The sequence below is a fragment of the Biomphalaria glabrata genome, chromosome 8 (assembly GCF_947242115.1).
Source record: "Biomphalaria glabrata chromosome 8, xgBioGlab47.1, whole genome shotgun sequence".
NCBI lineage: Eukaryota > Metazoa > Mollusca > Gastropoda > Planorbidae > Biomphalaria > Biomphalaria glabrata.
In genome coordinates, this window is record NC_074718.1 from 34,815,597 (window position 1) to 34,838,906 (window position 23,310).

General features: G+C 37.8%; 1 protein-coding gene across 6 annotated transcripts in view; it reads right to left on the reverse strand.

The window, feature by feature from the left end:
* The window catches only part of LOC106061158 (uncharacterized), a 96,514-nt gene that overhangs the window by 46,926 nt on the left and 26,278 nt on the right, over positions 1-23,310 (reverse strand). For 4 of the 6 annotated variants that reach the window (XM_056039517.1, XM_056039518.1, XM_013219230.2 and 1 more), the window contains exon 2: positions 15,585-15,647. The gene's annotated coding sequence lies outside the window, so the exon portion shown is untranslated. Of the gene's footprint in view, positions 1-13,967; positions 13,986-15,022; positions 15,201-15,584; positions 15,648-23,310 lie in introns of those variants that run through there. The other 2 variants (XM_056039521.1, XM_056039522.1) reach the window with 2 other exon arrangements.

The window sequence follows — 23,310 nt, forward strand, 5'->3', positions numbered from 1 at the left end:
CGTGTTTGACAACTTGCCATCAAGTGGACTTGCAGCTCATTCGCAAAGCACCCATCGAAGAATAATGCTGAAGCAACTTGTTAGATCAACAGTCTTGATGACTACAGCTATGAAATACAATGCCTTCCTATGTGCTAAGTCGCTGCCATCAGCATTGATCGACAGGAAAGCAAGACAACGACAACGACATCAACGCAACCAAGGAAATATCAAATTGAGGAGGCGGAGAAAGCGACATATGCAGAGTGCAACGTGGATGGCTCCAACAAGATCAAGATACAAACCCACCCCTTCTCCCACTGATAGACCCCCACCTGCATTTATGAAACTCCATAGCCCATGTTGTTAGAAAACAAGCCCACCACTTCTCCCACTGATAAACCCCCACCTGCACTAATGAAACTCCACAGCCCATGTTTTTAGAAAGATTCTGTCCGGGACCATAAACCAAAGAAGAAAGCCTTACGAATCAGTTAAAAGTGTGAAGCCACCAAAGAATAATCTAAGAACATTCCTCATGAGAATAGGTTGATGAAGTATAACAGAGGTTTAAGAAGAACGATAATCAAGTCAGAAGCAAGAAGGACAGAACTAGTGTAAGATGCCAGAACTGTAGTGAGTAACCATCTGTGACAGAACTGTACAAGAAGATCAACCCAACATCGTACAAACCCAAGTCAGTTGCTGTTGTTTAAAAGAAGAGCATGTGAATATTGCTGTACTGTGATGAACCTAGTTATCTCTGAAGAAGCTCTGTAAAAAGATGCTGGAGAATGTAAAACTCAGCCAGTGAAGCACGAACTCGTTAGAATGCTGATGAATTTTCTTGACAAGAGTGCCCAATGTCGTCATCTGAAGGTCGATGTTTCCATACCAAGATTGATGAAAACATTTGTGAGGAACTGCTGAAAAATGAAGATTTGGCTCCCATTCTTCTATGGAAAGAAGATGGACAACTGCCAGATTGAAAGAACATCTCAGAGAAGGGGGCAACCACCAAAGTTTCCTACTTGATCGTCGATCGATTTCATCAGTATCGTGATGAAGTAGAATCTGTTCGGGACGAACAGATCTAAGAAGGGGGCAGTGTTACAAATGAACAGTGATAGGTAGAGGTCAACGTATGACCCCGGCGAGATGACACAGCAGCTAGTGTTCCCTGGAATGTACATGTATAAACAGAGACAGGATGTGACGTGTCCTTACATGTTATTCCAAAAGGTACTAGCAAGTTCCAGTGACAGATAGAGGTCACAACTTGTGACCCCGGCAAGATGACACTGCAGCCAATGTTTTCTGGAATCTACGTGTATAAACAAAGACAGGATGTGACGTTTTCTCACGTGTTATTCCAGAGGATACTAGCCGTGTTTGTGCAACTTTGGACAAGCGATTAGGGACTCTATATAAGCCAGAGAGTTAATGTGAAAGTCAGTCGTGAACGAGTCGTGAGTGAGTCGTGACAGTCGATACAGACAATGTAAGACGTGTGCGGCTCTAGTGGAAGTGAAATGTGTACGACTCGATGCAAGTTAACTAGGGTAGAGTTAACTGGAGTGGACTACTGTCGTTAAAGTCTATACAGCGAACTACAGTGGACTTGAGCCGTTACAGTCGATACAGTCGATGTAAGACGTGTGCGGCTCTGATTCGGTAGACTTGAGTACGACTTGGTTCAGCTTTGGGAGACCTGGAGCGACACTGGGAAGTGTGTCGTTGGTCTGTTCTGTGGAATACGGCTCGATGCAAGTTGAGAAGAGATGAAGTGCAACGAAGTGAAGAGATGCAGTGCAACGAAGTATAGTTAACTGTAAACTGACAGATATTGTACAGTCTTCTACGCTACATGTTACAGTAATGTTAAAGTTAATAGTCATTAAAGTTATATGAAGCTGAAAGTTTAGTCGTCAAGTTCTTTACAGTGTTTTTATTTGTGTGCCTACTAATACTTCTAGCCAGAAGATTCAGAAATACGTAACAATATAATTTTTCATTGCGTGGACATTGATACACGTGATGGGAATGTGTCTGGTCCGTGGCTGAAGACGTTTGGTCGTCCGTGTCTTGTACATCCCAAAAACTTTCAAGATTGAAAGAACTGGATGCGCAGAATCATAAGTAGGTTATAAGTAGGTCACTTTCATTATATAGTAACCCCCTCCCCCAGGGATGAGAGTGTATCTAGACTAATCTCTTATTTTGGTCGGAGTTGAGTAAATCTGTCATTAGGGCTGTAATACTTAACTCTAGCTGTATGAAGCCTAGCGAGTCAATGCGCCATTTCATTCCCTACACATCGCTGGATAAGCTGTTCTGAACTAAGTCCCTTTAGGCAGCGAGTGGACGGACTCCCAGGACAAGGTTTGATCCCTTACTGCCAGTGCCAGAACAAACACTCAGCGTGAGCCGCACTAATTGGTACTGTTGGCTGCGCCCCCGACTTATCCAGCCCAAAGAGGAGTGCTTGCTTTTAGGATTGAGACTTTTTTTTTCTTTTCTTGTAGGCCATTCATTTTTTTTTTCTTTTTATAACTTTCACTTTCTCTCTTGTTCACTCTTTCTAAGGCTTTCTCTTTTTCTCCCCCCTCCCCCAGTCTCTTTCTCTCTCTATTATCTCTCTCTTAGAATTTCTCTTTGTCCTTTTTCACCACTCTCTCTCTCTTTCTCTCTCTCTGTAAGACTTTCTCTTTTTCTTTTTCTTGCCCCAGTCTCTCTTTCTCTCTGCTCTCCCTCTCTCTTTCTCTCTCTTTTTATTAGATTTTCTTATTTTCTTTTTTCCCCAGTCTCTCTTTCTCTCTCTCACTCTGTAAGACTTCTCTTTTTCTTTCTAAGTGCTTAATTCTTTGCTTTTTCTCATTTCCACACAATTTAAAGTTTTTCTTTTACTATTTTTATGTTCACACTTTCTTTCTCTCTTTTTTTTCTCTTTCTTGCTCTGTCCTTCTCTCTCTCTCTTTGTTAATCCATTATATATATCATTTTTTAATATTAAATATTGTATATTTCTACTCTGATTGTATATATATATATATATATATATATATATATATATATATATATATATATATATATATATATATATATATATATATATATATATATATATATATATATATATATATCTCCCACGCACTGTCAATCCATTTCATAATTTTTATATTACGATTGAGCTTTTTCTTCTGATTATCTCTTTCTCTCTTTGCCTGTCATTCTATGTATCGTTTTAATAACATTGCTCTCTCTCTCCTCTTCACATCTTTACAATCCTGAACGAGCTTTCATTTTTCCTTCCATTCTATTCTGTCAAATTTCGCCTTCTCTCCCCGCTCTGTGTTCTCTCTAAAGGCCACATCACACCCACGGCTACATGTCCATGACAGTGTTGCTGACAGGTATCTGACATCAGTGAAACAATATGGTTGACATATGTCGTTACCAACACGCCATTATCGCCTTCGGTCAACGTAACTGTCACACAAACTAAGCAATTAGTGAGGTCGATATCGCATTCAAACGTGTGTTCAGAGCTACGTAAACATTCCTTGATACCGAGTGAAGTGGAGAGGTTCATATAAAAATTTGTGTTAAAGCCTGGATATACGAAGAATAAAATAATTAAAAACTGCACACGCCTGAGCTAGCCTCTTTGGACACTAGACACAACTTTATGCATTGGCCTACAGTTTAGAGCATGCAAAATAAACGTGGAAATAGAGAAATGCTAACTGGTAAGCACACGTCATAGTGTTGGAAGAGCAGATGCAACGATTTGTTCAGACCTCCCAGTTTTCTCTGACATATTTGAAAGCAATGATAATAGTCAGTGTTTTAAACATCATATATATAGTTAGAGTTAAGACTCTATAAAGCAACTTTTGCCGATACGAGTTCCACCCACCACAAACACGCACGTACTTAATGTAAGGAAAATGAAAATTCTATACCTATTTTTTATTCATTATAATGTCTTCCTTTGAAACTTTTTAATTAATCCATATTGTAACAGAAATGTACAAATCTAAATATACTTCATATAAAGCCTCAAAATATTTTTTAAATTTTCTATTTCACTATTGAACTGTGACCGCTACACGTTCTTCTCGTACGCAGTTTACTAGCCATTCTATGTGCACATATTTCAAAATGAGATTACACCACACCAGATTAGCGCTTCTTAGACCTAAGGCTGAAATTCTTTGATATGAGCAATGATTTGTTTAATTTAGTATGGAGTGTTCTTTTTTAAATATCTTCACAATATTGTCCTTAGCAAAATAGTTAAGTATAACAGCGAATCATATGTATAACTTAGAACAAGAGATAAATATGTACAACGGTACCAGCCGGCATCAGGTATGAGGTTTGTTCTTTTAGATCTACCTTTTTTTTACACTCGTGATGGCTACAGCATTGAATGAACGCTGACGTCACAGCGGTGTAGCGATGCGGAATCTTCTAAGGCAACTTCGGCAAAACCAATTTTAAAACCTATATAAATGTCTAGAGGTCCCTATTGTGTGGGCGTGCAAAGAGTGTAGGACACATAATAAAGACAGAAACCAGTGTACTAAAAGAAAAAAAGTGTACTAAGCAATAGTCATAAATAAAGTTTAACTAAATGACTCCTAACAATCCCTTACACTACTGACTGTGTTCATATGCTCAATTTACCATTGAAACCTCGAGAGATATTGACATCTTGAAAAAAAAAAATTCAGAACTATCACGACCCATATTAAGACTTAGATGCACCACTTCTGTATCTGAATATTGAGCACCACGGGACTGGCTGAATATGCTTTAAATGTTGTTTATTGAAATTTGATTTTTATATTTATAAACTAGCATAGAGGCCACATAGTATATGAAATAGCCCTGTCTTCCATTTGGAACTTAAATACTTGCTGTTGTTTTTTATAGAAAATTTAAATACAAGTACTAATAATGGCCAGAATAAAAAATGATTTGATATACCATTTTCATAATATTTAAAAATATTTTTTTTAAAAATCTAAAACAGTTCAAATTGATTCTCAAACTTTCACGATGAAGAAATAACTTGAGGTTTGGTTTTTGGTTTTGATGAAGCCGTACTGCTGGGAAGATGACGCCAACCAGTCAGGCGCGTGGCGGGGGCCCGTTAAGGTCGACGGACGACAGCATATGGGAACAAGGTGTAAAGACGACAGCATATGGGAACAAGGTGTAAAGACGACAGCATATGGGAACAAGGTGTAAAGACGACAGCATATGGGAACAAGGTGTAGAGACGACAGCATATGGGAACAAGGTGTAGAGACGGCAGCAAATGGGAACAAGGTGTAGAGACGACAACATATGGGAACAAGGTGTAGAGACGACAACATATGGGAACAAGGTGTAGAGACGACAACATATGGGAACAAGGTGTAGAGACGGCAGCATATGGGAACAAGGTGTAGAGACGACAACATATGGGAACAAGGTGTAGAGACGACAGCATATGGGAACAAGGTGTAGAGGCGGCAGCAAATGAGAACAAGGTGTAGAGACGACAACATATGGGAACAAGGTGTAGAGACGACAACATATGGGAACAAGGTGTAGAGACGGCAGCAAATGGGAACAAGGTGTAGAGACGACACGTTATCAATCTGCTCGTCAAGTGATTGTTTGTCTCTGCAGCCTAGAGGACGACCGAAACATTGGCGTGAATAACGGGGACCTGACTTTAGTTGGGGAAAAGTAAAGGCGGTTGACACCCTGCTCGTTAGCTGCTGACCAAAGAAAAAGATATAGATGACCTTAACATCATCTAAAATATTACTTAGGATTACAAAAAAAAAAGTTTTGGGTAAAAATGTTACCACAGTCACAACATTTCTTTCACATGAGATAGCTGACTTTAAAATCAGTGGTAAAAAAAATCGTATAAATAATGGAACTTATTCACCAATCGTAAACAAACAACATTTAGCCACGTGATAATATTGATAAAACAATGAAAAAAAAAACTGTCACATGGCAGCCTGTGTGTATTACGTAATTTGTATAGAAGAGATAGAGAATCACGTGGCTAAATGTTGTTTGTTTACGATTGGTGAATGAGGTCCAATATGAAACACTTGACAATTGTATAATCATCACGAGCTTGTGAAATATGACTATTCGCTTTATATTGCTACCAAAGGGTAGCTCTCAAATGTCATTTGAAAAACAGAACTCTGAGGCAATGAAAATAAGACTATCTAGATGCAACTTCTTTAGTCGATAGACGAGATCACGTGGTTCAATTTTTCAATGTTAATTCAGACATGACGGAGTGCTCCTGAGTCTAGAGTTTAAAACCCTGGGGAAGATAATGCGTTAAGTTAGATAACTCACCCTCTTGTATCAGATATGAATTCTGTGTCTGGAGACAATGTGAGCTTAATAACTGATTACAGATGCCAACATTCTGTCAAGATTGTCTGGACTTATTGGCGACGACCTTTCAACTTGCTCGTACTAAGTGCAGACAAATCCTTCTTTAAAAAAAAAATGCTTTTATTTTGCTTCCATTGGCGGATCCAAATACGACAAAACTAGGTAGGCGTGAGTGGAGCATCCAGCGCTATCGGAAGTAACCAAGACTAATCTTTGATTGTGGTAAAACAGAAATGCATTGGTCATAAGCAGGAATTGAGAGTGGCTACACAGAAGCTTGCCCAAATATTCATCGTGCTTAGATCTAGCTGCTGCAGTGCCCACTTGCAAGAGAGTTATGCTAGAGCCTAGAACTATACAGTCTTTAAAGTATAACGATGGAGACCTTGTTGAAAGGAAACGCGCAAAGTCTGACGTCACATGTTTGGCATGGAATAAACGTTTTTAGAAAGGTCACATTCAGGTACGGACTGGGTGTTGAAATCTGCCCGGGCATTTCTTTACAAACCGTCCCATACATTAGACTTATATATCATAGGACTGGATTCCAATTCTAGGTCTACCTGTCCTCAATATCATTAGTTTGATAATGTATCGATAACTGTACATGTGCACATAATAAACGCCATGTCTTTATAAGAAATATAGATCTAGGCCTTATCTTGCTTTTTAATCGCTATGTGTGAAGGCCCTTAAAGGATGAAGCCTACCAGTAGTTCTTGTCTACAGATGGAGACTATCACATTATTTCGGAAAATGTGTTAGATTAAATTAGTGCTACACTGTAGAGTCACATTTTCAACAGGACTCTCAGAAGGTCCCTTTTATAAGAGAATATTATAAAATCTTTAACAATTTAAAATACATAGTGGCACCCATGGCTGTACCAGTCTATTTTGGTACCGGTCCACCAAGCATTTGTTCAAAATGCCCTTAAAGTCAGTCCGCCCTTGGTTACATTAAGAAAAAAAGACAAAACTTGTACCGGTATCTGCAGTTTTGTCACTAAAACATGTAAAGATGGTTGATCGTTGAGCTGACCACATGGCACCCTCGTTAACGTGGCCCAGATGAGCTTTACATCTACACTATAGATCGCAAGGGCTGAAAAAAGATACCCTTCCTAATCGAAAAGCTTTCAAAGTGCGCTTATTTATACAACATATCTATATTAATATATATGTGATGTTTGCTTTAAAGTCTAATTGTGTTTTCTACAAAGGAGGACAAATTCATCAGAGTCGGACCGACCATGAACACCGATACGCTTGGGAAGAGACCAAAATTTTAATAAACTTAATTTAATTGAACTTTCAAACTTTTTTTTTCAATGATGCAGAACCTGTGCGTCTGGCAAGATGGAACTTGGGACCATCTTAACGACAACTTATATGATTGTGAATGTCTGCTGAAAGAAGAATCCAAACTTTTGAGAGTAAATGCTACATGAAATAAGTTAATATTTTTACAAGTCTCTGGCTGGCAAAAAATAATTCATAACTGTGTAGAGACGAAAGCTGAGATGTTTTGGTCATATTATAAGACATAACTTTTGTCTAAAATCATCCTTCAAGGTACAGTGGAGGGAGCACGAAGAAAGGGTCGTCCAAAAAAAAAGCTGGCTGGACAACTTAAAAGAATGGAACGGCATCTCTCTTGATATCCTGCTATAAAACAGCTGCCGGGAAAAGTGGAAGGATTTGGTAAGAGGCAAACTGGCAAAGGAGCGACGAAAGTCAAAGGACAGATGACAGATGCAGGATACTAGATCAGATCCTCTGTATTAAATTGACTTATTTTGTGTTTACATAGGTCAAGATATTATTTGTTCAAGGGATAGCATTGGTTACCCATATAGTCACATCACGTTACAACATTAAATGTTTGAGAACCACTGGTATGAATGTTATGATTGTGAAGCAATTCATGTATTTGTTTTGAAATTGTCAAGTTTTAAAGTCTCGCTCATAGTCACGTGAAGCTCTTGATACATAAAAAATAGTTCGTACTAGTATTTATTTCCGGCTTTGAGTGGATGGAGGTCGAACAGAACAATACATGTATTATGAAAATTCTATTCAAAACAAACGCTACAATAAATTGTAATGTTCAGTTGGTAATAATGTTTGGCGGTAATAAAGTTTCTTAAGTTTCCAGTCAATTCATTTGTTTTAATATTTAAATACATTTTGTTTCTATATAATAAAATATTCTAAGTGCCATAAAAAAAACAGCACAATATCAATCAATCATTCTTTGGAGAGAAAGTCGTAATAAGCATTTCAGTAATGCTCAAACTGCAGCCTGTAGAAATTAACCTGCTTTGTGATGAAACTTTGAAACTTCATCCCAAAGTGCAATGATGCAGTGGTCAGTTCCATTGGGGCTTTTTTTATTTTGGGTGGGGGTGAGTGTTGCGCGTGACAAACGTATATATATTAGGCACACAACCCGAAGTACGTTGATTCCCATTGGAGAATGTTGATGACATGTAGACTTGCAATGTTATAAGGAGACGATTGAGACGTCTATATTCATCGTTAACACCCCGATTTGACAGCCTTCGCTCTATGTTTTCATTGGATAAATAACAAATTAAGCGAATTGTTGGGCTAGTACTAGATTTCTAAATGTTTAGATCTTAGTGTCTTCTTTTCGCATAAATTTGACTTGGACGGAACAAAATATGAAATCAAGAAGTAACAGTACAATAACAGTGTAACAACTTCCCCATGCCTAGAGAGCCTCCAACAGAAAGAGACTCGATCCTTCGTATTTTTTATAATATAATATGTTCTTAAGACTGTTGTAACGATTCATAATGAAAATGTGCTGTGATTACAATAACTATATTTTCCAGTTATTAACAACAATAATACTTTCGACTGGCTTATCCAGATTTTTTCAAAACTACTGGCTTACTTTGGAATGACGTTTGATCTCCTCCTGCCAAACACAATCGACTACTTTATTTAGCGTCATCGCAACACTCTTGTCTTTAAAACACACAATTAAAAAAACAACAACATCAATCTGTTATTCGAAGCAGGTAAGAACCAAGATTTAGGCTTGGCTAATAGTAATGACAGTCCCTCTAACTATCATGAAGGCATGTCACTTCGTGCAGGGCACACATTAAATATTAGGAAATGTTTCACATGTCAATATAGTACATGATTTAGACTTATGTAGATTATGAATAGAGGAAGTGATAATAACTTATTGTACAGCATGGCGTGGTGACAGAATAATAACTTAGCTTCGTCATTCAAGGAAGAAATTATTCAAATTATAACTAATTAGCGTCGATTGAGAACGTAGGCTACTAAAAAGATAAAATAATGTTGCAATACGGGCTACACAGGATACATTCTATATCGCTATTTGTCTTGCCACACAGGATACATTCTATATCTCTATTTGTCTTGCCACACAGAATACATTCTATATCTCTATTTGTCTTGCCACACAGAATACATTCTATATCTCTATTTGTCTTGCCACACAGGATACATTCTATATCGCTATTTGTCTTGCCACACAGAATACATTCTATATCTCTATTTGTCTTGCCACACAGGATACATTCTATATCGCTATTTGTCTTGCCACACAGAATACATTCTATATCTCTATTTGTCTTGCCACACAGAATACATTCTATATCTCTATTTGTCTTGCCACACAGAATACATTCTATATCTCTATTTGTCTTGCCACACAGAATACATTCTATATCTCTATTTGTCTTGCCACACAGAATACATTCTATATCTCTATTTGTCTTGCCACACAGGATACATTCTATATCTCTATTTGTCTTGCCACACAGAATACATTCTATATTTTTATTTGTCTTGCCACACAGAATACATTCTATATCTCTATTTGTCTTGCCACACAGAATACATTCTATATCTCTATATGTCTTGCCACACAGAATACATTCTATATCTCTATTTGTCTTGCCACACAGAATACATTCTATATCTCTATTTGTCTTGCCACACAGAATACATTCTATATCTCTATTTGTCTTGCCACACAGAATACATTCTATATCTCTATTTGTCTTGCCACACAGAAAACATTCTATATCTCTATTTGTCTTGCCACACAGAATACATTCTATATCTCTATTTGTCTTGCCACACAGAATACATTCTATATCTCTATTTGTCTTGCCACACAGGATACATTCTATATCTCTATTTGTCTTGCCACACAGAAAACATTCTATATCTTTATTTGTCTTGCCACACAGAATACATTCTATATCTCTATTTGTCTTGCCACACAGAATACATTCTATATCTCTATATGTCTTGCCACACAGAATACATTCTATATCTCTATTTGTCTTGCCACACAGAATACATTCTATATCTCTATTTGTCTTGCCACACAGAATACATTCTATATCTCTATTAGTCTTGCCACACAGAATACATTCTATATCTCTATTTGTCTTGCCACACAGAAAACATTCTATATCTCTATTTGTCTTGCCACACAGAATACATTCTATATCTCTATTTGTCTTGCCACACAGAATACATTCTATATCTCTATTTGTCTTGCCACACAGAAAACATTCTATATCTCTATTTGTCTTGCCACACAGAAAACATTATATATCTCTATTTGTCTTGCCACACAGAAAACATTCTATATCTCTATTTGTCTTGCCACACAGAATACATTCTATATCTCTATTTGTCTTGCCACACAGAATACATTCTATATCTCTATTTGTCTTGCCACACAGAATACATTCTATATCTCTATATGTCTTGCCACACAGAATACATTCTATATCTCTATTTGTCTTGCCACACAGAATACATTCTATATCTCTATTTGTCTTGCCACACAGAAAACATTCTATATCTCTATTTGTCTTGCCACACAGAATACATTCTATATCTCTATTTGTCTTGCCACACAGAATACATTCTATATCTCTATTTGTCTTGCCACACAGAATACATTCTATATCTCTATTTGTCTTGCCACACAGAAAACATTCTATATCTCTATTTGTCTTGCCACACAGAAAACATTCTATATCTCTATTTGTCTTGCCACACAGAAAACATTCTATATCTCTATTTGTCTTGCCACACAGAATACATTCTATATCTCTATTTGTCTTGCCACACAGAATACATTCTATATCTCTATATGTCTTGCCACACAGAATACATTCTATATCTCTATTTGTCTTGCCACACAGAATACATTCTATATCTCTATTTGTCTTGCCACACAGAATACATTCTATATCTCTATTTGTCTTGCCCCACAGAATACATTCTATATCTCTATTTGTCTTGCCACACAGAAAACATTCTATATCTCTATTTGTCTTGCCACACAGAATACATTCTATATCTCTATTTGTCTTGCCACACAGAATACATTCTATATCTCTATTTGTCTTGCCACACAGAATACATTCTATATCTCTATTTGTCTTGCCACACAGAATACATTCTATATCTCTATTTGTCTTGCCACACAGAAAACATTCTATATCTCTATTTGTCTTGCCACACAGAATACATTCTATATCTCTATTTGTCTTGCCACACAGAATAGATTCAATATCTCTATTTGTCTTGCCACGGAGAATTCATTCTATATCTCAATTTGTCTTGACACACAGAATACATTCTATATCTCTATTTGTCAACACCTAAAATATATATGGGCATTGTTAAAATTGATAAAAAGTAAAGTTTCCCTTTCAGACCTTGTGATCTATAGGGCAGATGATGTAAAGGACATCTGTTTCTGTGGCCTATGGTTAACGTGGGTGGCATGTGGCCAGCACAACGACCAACCGCCTTTACTTTTCACCAACTAATGTCAGGTATCCATTAGAGCTGGGTGGACTCAGAGGCGCCCAAGGATCCCGAAATTAAAATCCCAGTCTTGACCGGGATTCGAACCCGGGACCCCCGGTTCAGAAGCCAAACGTTGTACCGCCCAGCCACAGGCCCTCCATTACACGAAAAGACAATGTCAATGAATGGCAAGATGTCTCTATCTCGTCATTTCGAGTGTTTCTCATTTTTCCTTCAATAATACTTAGTCCCCGTGAGTCATTTATTGTTCATGAACGTGTGCATAGACTCACAATCTTTCTATTGCTGCTCTATACATTCTTCCCCCCCCTCTCTCTCTCTCTCATACCCCCTATCTTTTCTCCCTCCTTTCACTCTCCCTCCTCAACTACTTTTCAATCCTCTGTCCTCGCTCCATTTACTCTTACTCAATTCTTCCTCGTTCTCTTTGTTCCTTCTCATTCTAGCACCTCTTCTACCTACACACCACCTAGACACTTTGTTTCCTCTCTCTTTTAACTCTCTCCTCTCTGGCCATTCTCTCTCTCATCTCTCTTTCCCTTTGTTCCTCCACTCTCTTTCATCTCTTTAGTCCATCTCAACTCTTTCTCTATCCTCGCCACACTTTTTATATCACACCTATTGTTTACCTCCCGCTCTCTCTCTCTCTCTCTCTCCACTCTCTCTTGTCTCTTTCTTCCTCCATGTCATCTCTCATTTCATCTCCCTAGTTTCTCTCTGTTTCTCTCCACGTTCTCTCCCAGCCTATAAAGTTTGAAAACCATGGCGTGCATTCCAAAACACTTTAGCACCATCTGCTTCTAGTCCCACATGCCGTCGAACTGAACACCTGCCGCGACACTGTTATTAGGCCTTAAGTTTGAAAATCTAGTTTCGAGTCAGTGAGCCCTTTATGCAGATTGAACTTTGTTAGGAAGTCTACCACGTGACTACAATCTGTTGATTTAATGATTGTACTCTCATCGAGCCGTGCCTATAGATAGGCCACTTCACGATTTTATAGCTATCCTATCTTACTAAGAACACATGTTCCAACAGTTATATAGCACATGTTCAACAAGGGACCGTATCAAAGTAGGGTCAATTATGTATACATGGAGCTAATTAGTGGTTCTAAACATTTTGGTGACTGACACATCATCAGCAAAACTTGGAGTACTGGAGATCTAATACAGACTCAATCAGGATTGTTTTGATAACTAGCCACTAACTAGCCACCAGAGAGGTGGACGGGTCACATACATTGTCATTGGGTTAGTGAACAGATAAATCTAGATATAACAAAAATGTGTTTAAATTATGTTTTTTTAAATCGTATAGAACCCACATACACATTTTCAAAACGCCCCTTGACATCATCTACACAATTTTCATCTCAAGACAATAAAAATACGAGATTGGTGTCATGGTGACCTCCTGACTAATAAAAAATGGAGACATGGGGGTGCAGCCATGTCACAAGATACGTAAGACTTGAGTCCTACAAAGAACAGTAACAGAAAAAAGGAATTGGGGCGAAGAAAAAACATAAGAAGGGACGAGACTTACAGTGGAGTAGAGAGAAAATACCCGGAAATGAACAAGTCAACTGAGAGAGCTGGGACATGTGATTAGATCTTATAGCCAACTATAGAAATATCAATCCAGTTAACTAACGTAGTACACAGTACAATCACTAAACTAGGTACACACCTTTATTCTCTGCAATCCTTTATAGAATGAAATGTAGGCCACTAGAGTAAAGATACGTTTCCACAGATCTAATCTGATTACTGGTCTAGATAAAGAGATCAAGGGACAGAAATAACAGAGAGATAACAACAAAATAACAACTTCATTACATCACGCAGACGATAAGCTTAAACGTCTGCGTGTGGAGGTTACTTCCCCTTAATAGTGCTATGTTATGACGAAATGTTATTTATAGTTTTTTTAATAAGTTTTCTGAGGATCAAAAAATATTTTGAAAAGGAAAGTTTGTTCAGTTGAAAAAAAATTGAACCAAGGAATTTTTTTTTATAGCATTTAAAGCACTTTCTTTATTTGGAGCAATCTAGATGGACTCTGTTGATAGTGTGTGTGTTTGGCAGGGAACTCTTACCATTGTGAGAGAGTTCTTAATACAAGTATTATAAAACTCACATACTATTCAAGAGACTTCAATGAGTTTCGTTTCTCTATAACGTAGCTAGAGCCAGGCAGTGCCAGAGAATGAGTAATAGTTCGTTTCTAACATAATAATAATAATAATACGAGCTATCTATCTGAAGAATTGACATTGAACTGGTTGTCTTGTGAGACATACATGGAGAAGGAAAAAAAAGAAAGAAAACCGAGAGAAAGAAAAAAAAAAGAGCGAAAGAGAGCAAAAGAGAACGAGAATGAAGAGAGAAAGAGAAAAGAGAGGGAAGAAGATAGAGTGAGACAGACAGAAGGGGAGAGTGAAAATAAGAGAGAATAAGAATACGAAGTGAGAAAAAGAGAGAAAGAGAAAGAGAGAGAGAGAGAGAGAGAGAAAGAGAGAGAGAAAGAGAGAGAGAAAGTGAAAGTAAGAAAATGAAACGAAAACGAAAAAAGTTGAAAAAGAGAAAAAATTATAGAAAGAGAAGAAAGAAAAACAGGATTGAGAAAAGAGAATCAGTTGAAGTTGTTTTTTTTTCTTCTGTTATATTTAAAATCTATGAAGATAACATATCACAACTAATCACAAGTGACTGTAAACAATTCATATCTAAAATAAGACTTACTTTGATCACTAAATCTAGACTAAGAACAGGATCTACCAAAGTATTGATGCGGTCATACACAAAACACTAAAACACAACTTCAGATTTAAAAAACCCGATCAAATAAACCACTCAGAAAAACTTTAAACACATATGTTATCGTAGACTACTGTAGACTAGCTCTCTGTTCTAAAACAAAGACCTTGTACATTTCTTATTGTTATAGGAGCTGCCTGGATCAACCAGGAAAGCAAACAAAAACGTCTAGATCTTGTATAGTTGATATCTCTCATTAGCACGTAAGAACTCAACTAGCAGACGAATTAGCTTAGAACGTAGGTCAAGAAGCGAACTTGCTAAGAGGTCTGAACATCACAAGAGAACTGTACTATCATTTAAGCTTGGTCTTACTGTTCACGTAGACTGGTCCATATGTATATATTTATATACCAAAGATAAAGTGATTGTTTTAACGGCTATTAATTAAGTTTAAAAAAAATTTAAGCAAATAACACTAAAAAAAAAGAAGAAGAATTAGGATGCAAATAAATGCGACAGTTAATGACTTTAAAAATGTACTTACTAATCCAAAACATGGGTTGTACTCTCTGTGCACGTCTTGTAATGTTAATCCTCACTCATGTACCTTTTGATGTCAACACAAAAAAGTAAATTAGATCTATGGTAAAATGTTAACAGCTCCAGGAATACATGAAAATAGAGGCTGCATTAAATTAACAGCCACAATTTGAAGTAGGCCCTATGGAGGGGAATCCACTGCTGTGTAACAGGGAAAAAGGTGGGTTACAGGTTATCTGCATTGAAAAAGAGATGACTACTTGAATGGTAGAGAGAGAACTGACGGGGTCGAGCCAACGAGCCGAGGAACGACGAAATGAAAACATTAAGTGTCTCGTTACTCTCCTTCCTCTCCCCTGCACAGCTTATAACAAGCCCCCACCCCTCCCTCCCTCCGTAGTTCTCTTACCCCGCCACTCCAGGTCAAGTTTTATCCACGCTTAAGTTTTTTTTTTAAACATGTCTCTCCCCCCCCTTTTTTTTTTTTTCTCAAGTCACCCCCCTCTCCCTCGAATCCAACTACTAGGACTATTTATAACGCTGACAAATCCGTTAGCGAGGTCATCTAGTGGGGGAATTCGGGGTAAATAAAAATGAAGAGAGAGAAGGGGGCTAGCCGGTAAAAGAAACTATAAGGTACAGGGCTGTTGAAGGAGGGGTGTAAACAAGGTAGCAGTGGAACAGACTTCTGGAATCAACGCCTAAATGTTTAGAATGATTTCATTGGTGAGTGGGGACCAGAAAAAAGCTTGAGAAAATCCCTTATGCTAGGTCTCGAGGCGGTTCTTTATGGTCTGGCCTATATATAAAATGTTCATGAAGTTTAGTAAATTAGATCTATACATTTACCAAACTTTCAAGAAAACTTAAGCCAGTGGTTCTAAACTAGTTTTCAACGACGTCAGTGCGGTGGCCCTTAAATTTTTCGGACTTTTTAGCAATTAAAAAATCAAATTTTGAAGCTCTTGTGTTTTGAGCACTAACGAATATTCATTTTTTAGTTAATATAACGTCCTTGACATTGAATCAATAATTTATCGGGAATTTCTATGTAACCATCACTTGTTTTTTTTTTTTTTGTCGATATAACTATTATAAAAGTGCTGGGTTTTGTTTTTATTCTAACACAGAAAAAATACTTCTTTACAAGAGATTCCTTAGTTACCTAACACGGTGTTACCCAAACTTTTTCCTTAACGGAACACTTCGCAAAAATCTGAGCATTTAGCGGAACACTCTGTTCATCTTTTAAGGAATTTAGGAAATTTAGGCACCGGATATTTAGGCACCGCGTATTTACGGATATTTAGGCACCGGATATTTAGGCACCCGGATATTTAGGCACCCGGAAATTTAGGCACCCGGATAATTAGGCACCCGGAAATTTAGGCACCGGATAATTAGGCACTTTTTGACAAGGCGGAAAATTAGGCGCCGGATAATTAGGCACTCTTTAATTAGCGATCTTAATTTTGAAAGTAGTTTTAAAATGTTAACGTATATGTTTTCCTTAGGCTATGGGCTATCGGTGACGTTATCAAAAAAATAGCAACCATAGCGATTCTAACTGAATTTTCATGATATAAAAAAAAAAAACTGACAAAACGAGGAAAAAAATGACAATCGTGCCTAATTTTCCGCCTTGTCAAAAAGTGCCTAATTATCCGGTGCCTAAATTTCCGGTGCCTAAATATCCGGTGCCTAATTATCCGGTGCCTAAATTTCCAGATACCTCTTTTAAGAGAGGTTAATTCACGTGGTGGCCTAGTGGTCAATTATTCTAATTCTTGGAACACCTATTCAGGCCTCGCGGAACACTAGGGTTTGGTCGAACATAGTTTGGGAAACACTGACCTAAAATAATCTTATTAGGTTGGAATATGACTATTAGAATAGATTCATCTCCAATAGAAAAAACGAATAGGTGCTATCGTGGCAAAATAATAAAAGATCAGAATTCCCTAATGGCCTAGGGAAACGTGAAACAAAAAGGGTTAAAGGCAAAGAGAATATGGAATGAAAGAGAGTGAGAGAAATGAGATCCGACTAGAGAAAGGGGTCAGGGGGTTGGCCCGAAGAAAGAATGATCAGAAATTGAAGTCTTAACGTTGTGCTATCCTAGTGATTGGGTTAAAAGATAAGGAGCCAGTTCGGGTAAATATGTACAAGAACAGGGGCTAGAGAGGAACTGATCTAGAAAAAAGTGAAGGTGAACATGGCAGAAACAAAAATACAAGAAAAGAAAAATTAGTGTGGAAGGTTTAGATCAGGGGTTCTCAACCTGTGGGTCGCGACCCCCTTGGGGGTCGATTGACGATTTGCCAGGGGTCGCCAGAGACCATCGAAAAAATGAATAGTTTTGTCTATTCTTCTATTGCTGTGTGTCTAAGCGGTGGAGGGGGGTCGCGGCACAGTGTTGGATTGTAAAGAGGCGTCGCCGAGCTTAAAAGGTTGAGAACCACTGGTTTAGATAGACCGTTTTGATAAAGGATTACAGATTTTTAAAATTGAAGCATTGGAACCTCGTTGAAAACAGCACACACAAAAGTCTAAAACAATTACATGTATCTTTATAATAAGGGACTGCCTTCGGTTCCCAAGTGAAGGATTAAAAGTAACGTTTAATCATACATGCCAACGTAGCTCTACGTTTTAATATCAGAACCAATCTTTGTAAATAACAAGAGGATGTGCAAATAAATCGTTATTTTTCTTACGATTCTTTTCTGTTTCTTTTCAAGCAAAGGTTTTAGAGGGGCCACTACTTGATGTTTCCTTTTAAACACAATTCATACTTGACTGACCATTCCTAGACATTTTGAAATTCTGTCTTTTAATTTGGAAAGCTTTTTATCAAATTTTAAATGAAGACGTAAGTCTGTTATAAGACACACACGAAACTCTCCAAAACATTGAAGGAATCAAGTATCCAGTCTTTGTTTGAGATGTGCGTCTAAGACATCTCTAACGTTAAGATGTGCGTCTCATAAGATGAAAAGTGATCATCTCAGATATCTCTAATATTGAGATACACATCTCAGACATCTCATTTATAGTTGAGCTGTGATCGCCTTTTGTAAGTCCTTCACATTTTTGGTAAACCTCGTTTCTTAGTTGTTTTTTTAAATCGAAACATAACAGACTGAGGATAAACTGACTGCAAACCACAACAGCGCTGTTCTTAATTTGGGGACTCTTTTTTAAAAAAGCCATGAAAGAAAGACAATTGTTTAGTGTATGACTCATCTTGAGTTTGATTTATGCTAATAATAAAGATTATTAATGCAAGCATTAAAGTAGACACAGTCTTCGTGTCCTAACTAGGAGAGTCATTGTTTACACATAATGTTTTTCAAAGCCTAGAATTATACAAAATAGCAGCGGTGTTTTGAATAGCCGACTATTTTGTGTTTGAAGAATGATTCAATCCATCTTTTGTGTGCTATTTAAAATGGAGGTTTTGCATTGATTGTAACGTGCCGTGTCATGGCGCCAATCAAATGGGATGTGAATGTCGACGATAAAAGATTAAAGTATCAGAACATTAACAAATAAAAAACGGATATGAGTTGGGCTAAAAAATCAATCTCGACAGAACACAGCCATTTAGGATGGTCTTTAGAACTGTGACGGACCTAAAGGTCCATGACACAATGGGATGATACTGAAGAATGAAAAAGCTTAGCGTTGAGTGAGAAGGCTGATGGTGGTAAAGACAAAGAGAAATTGAAGAAAGTGGCCAGAAGATCACTTGTGGTGCTCCATCAGTCCTGCTGACTTCGGAAAACGCACATTTATGGGCTGATATTAACAGCTTGACCACCTAATGGAGAGGAGGGGGCTAGAGTTTGAATCCCAGTGTAGACTTAAAATATTTTAAATAAAATTCGACTCGAGCTGAGGCAGCACTAAAACCACTTACCACTAAACATTCACAAAACAGACTGGACCAGAACTGACGCACTCTAAAGTAACATAAGTTTGGGTAACCCTTTCAGACCATGCGATCTATGGAGACAGATGATGTAAAGGTCATCTGTCCACCATTAACGAGGAAGTCATGTGGAAAGCACATCGACCAACCGCCTATACTTTAGTTGGAGAATTCGCTATAGAAATGCAATAATAGTAATAATAATAATAATAAATTAATTAATTAAGTCTCGTTGCCTGTCAGAGGGCGGTACCGCTGCAGACCTGCCACATCACCAGAAAATTCCTCAGTGGACACTGATAAAGGGACTACCATGAATTTTGTTTCTCTTTAACCGAACTCGACCCTGGCAGCGCCAGAGAATGAATACTCGTTCGTTTCTAACATAATAATAATAATATTACATCCACATATCGGAGGTGTCGGTGACACGTTTTTCTTGGGCCTACCGTGAGTAGTCAGATAAGATGACTTTCACCGTGAGTAGTCAGATAAGATGACTTTCACCGTGAGTAGTCAGATAAGATGACTTTCACCGTGAGTAGTCAGATAAGATGACTTTCACCGTGAGTAGTCAGATAAGATGACTTTCACCGTGAGTAGTCAGATAAGATGACTTTCACCGTGAGTAGTCAGATAAGATGACTTTCACCGTGAGTTTTCCAGGGAGGGTGACTTTCTTCATAGAAAGAAATAGTTAATTGCATTAATTTATTAAGTGCATTTTCATTAAAGTCTTCGACCCCCCTCCCACGGCATCCACTTGCTGAAATCCGGCTTTGGACTTGATGTATCTAGCTGGCTTACGTTTACATTCATGAATGTATATTTGTGAGTGTGTACGTGTGTGTCTGTGTTTAGGTCTGCCTGGCGGAAGTCTTCGTTGAACGTAAGTTTGTTTGAGTTTCCATCAGAACAGACAGGTGGGGTCCCAGGGTTATGCCATGTTCCTGTCAACTCCTCTTTCTCTCTCTCTTTCTCTCTCTCTCAATTCACTCTTAGTCGTTGCGTCTTCCTTTGTTTGTTTTCCTCAATGACCACTAGATCTATAAACAAGTCGGTTTTTTTTTTTTCTTTTTTTTTCTTGTCCAGATGTGAACTATAAAAGAACAAAGGATATCGCGAAGTCTAAACCAAAGGTATTGCCCACTTTCAGCCACTGAACGACCATGGATGAATGCCTGGGCATTACCTATGGTCAGAACGATGTCGCTGTTGTTGCTCGGTAGTTGGTTTGTAGCTCCAAACAACTAGTACAACTAAACCGATGTAGGCGTATGAAATATTTAATATTGAACTTTAAAATAAACTTGAACAGACATTTTTTTATCCAAACTTAAATATAGTTTTTATTTATAAATATACAACACTTGGACTTGAAAGTTGATGAATGTAGAGATACAAATGAAATAATAATTTTCACCAAATCCAGCACACTAAAAGTACACGTCTTGAGTGTCTTATGTCTATCACGTGGTCTCCTCTTCAACGTTCCAGCCTTTTAAATTCGCTTCAATGACGTCAGACCACCTCGCGGTTTCATCAGAAACTCTCCAGCCTGCGCCACCAAAACATCCGCCATACTGTCTTCATGGTTACACCACCAACACGCACTTACACTACATAACAGTCGCCCACACAGCGGTTCCCCGATCTCCACACAGCCGTCGATCCAAAGGAACGGCAGGGGCCGATACAGTTTGGGATCACCTTTGCCCATTTGATAATGGTTCCGCCGGACTCAATATTGGCAATATCTGAGCTACATGTGAATGTTAAGAGCTGGATTGGTTGTCCGAGGCTATTTGAGACGCGTGCCATAAGAAGCATTTTATTAGTAGTGGAGACTGGAGTGCTTATATCCATTACCACTTCCGGAAATAGCGACCTTACCCTCAGTCTATGGTACATTTGTAATTTTAAGATATATTTATAGAGGGATAAAGAGGGAAAGAGAGAGAGAGAGAGAGAGAGAGTGAGGGGGAAGGGTGACAGGATTACGAATGACCTTACAATGCTTTAATATATAAAGACGCTTTCCCAACAGTGGTGATGACCACTTATTGCTTTGTTAACATCATGTGAGATTGAAGATGTGCGTTATTTCATTTTACGCTACAATACCCTATTGTATTATATTGTAAAACTGGTGAAATTGTTCAAGCATTTAGTAATCTAGCTACAAACCACATTGCTAAAAGCAACCTCTGGTAGACCAATTGTAATTGATGTACCTGTTTCGGGCATGATAAAGCCGATGGTGAATAGTGAGATGGTAAAATGGTGGCATTGTATTTTTAAATACACTTTTTAGTTTTTGAAACATAAATGTGACAGACGAACAGACAGAAACGACAAATACTAAAGATCTCGCTGCTTTTCCTTGAGGCGGACACTTAAAACAATCACACTTAAGTTCACTATTGCTTTCTATATGACTGGAAGTTCACTATTGCTTTCTATATGGCTGGAAGTTCACTATTGTTTTCTATATGACTGGAAGTTCACTATTGCTTTCTATATGACTGGAAGTTCACTATTGCTTTCTATATGACTGGAAGTTCACTATTGCTTTCTATATGACTGGAAGTTCACTATTGCTTTCTATATGGCTGGAGTTCACTATTGCTTTCTATATGACTGGAAGTTCACTATTGCTTTCTATATGACTGGAAGTTCACTATTGCTTTCTATATGGCTGGAGTTCACTATTGCTTTCTATATGACTGGAAGTTCACTATTGCTTTCTATATGACTGGAAGTTCACTATTACTTTCTATATGACTAGAAGTTCACTATTGCTTTCTATATGACTGGAAGTACACTATTGCTTTCTATATGACTGGAAGTTCACTATTGCTTTCTATATGACTGGAAGTTCACTATTGCTTTCTATATGGCTGGAGTTCACTATTGCTTTCTATATGACTAGAAGTTCACTATTGCTTTCTATATGACTGGAAGTTCACTATTGCTTTCTATATGACTGGAAGTTCACTATTGCTTTCTATATGACTGGAAGTTCACTATCGCTTTCTAGATCTAAAGGGCTGGAAGTTCACTATTGCTTTCTAGATCTAAAGGGCTGGAAGTTCACTATCGCTTTCTAGATCTAAAGGACTGGAAGTTCACTATTGCTTTCTAGATCTAAAGGGCTGGAAGTTCACTATTGCTTTCTAGATCTAAAGGGCTGGAAGTTCACTATTGCTTTCTAGATCTAAAGGGCTGGAAGTTCACTATTGCTTTCTAGATCTAAAGGGCTGGAAGTTTACTATTGCTTTCTAGATCTAAAGGGCTGGAAGTTCACTATTGCTTTCTAGATCTAAAGGGCTGGAAGTTCACTATTGCTTTCTAGATCTAAAGGGCTGGAAGTTCACTATTGCTTTCTAGATCTAAAGGGCTGGAAGTTCACTATTGCTTTCTAGATTTATGTGGCTGGGACTGGCTGGGAGTTCACTATTGCTTTCTAGATTTATATGGCTGGGACTGGCTGGGAGTTCACTATTGCTTTCTATAGGGCTGGAAGAGTTAACAAATCTTTCATCCCCCTATTCACACTTTATACTTCGTCGTTTTAAAGTTCAAAATTATTCACTGGCTGGTACCAAAGAATCTTGTAACAAGGATGTAACTAAGGACTGCATTCTCTGTCAACTCGGGGCCAGGTCAGAGGTTAGAGGATTCACTCCTGCTTTATGTAATAGATACAGACACTGGAAACATTTTTGCATAATTTCGTTTTCAATGAAGAACGGCCGGTGTAACGACGTATCAAGTTAATTGTTCATCTTATACA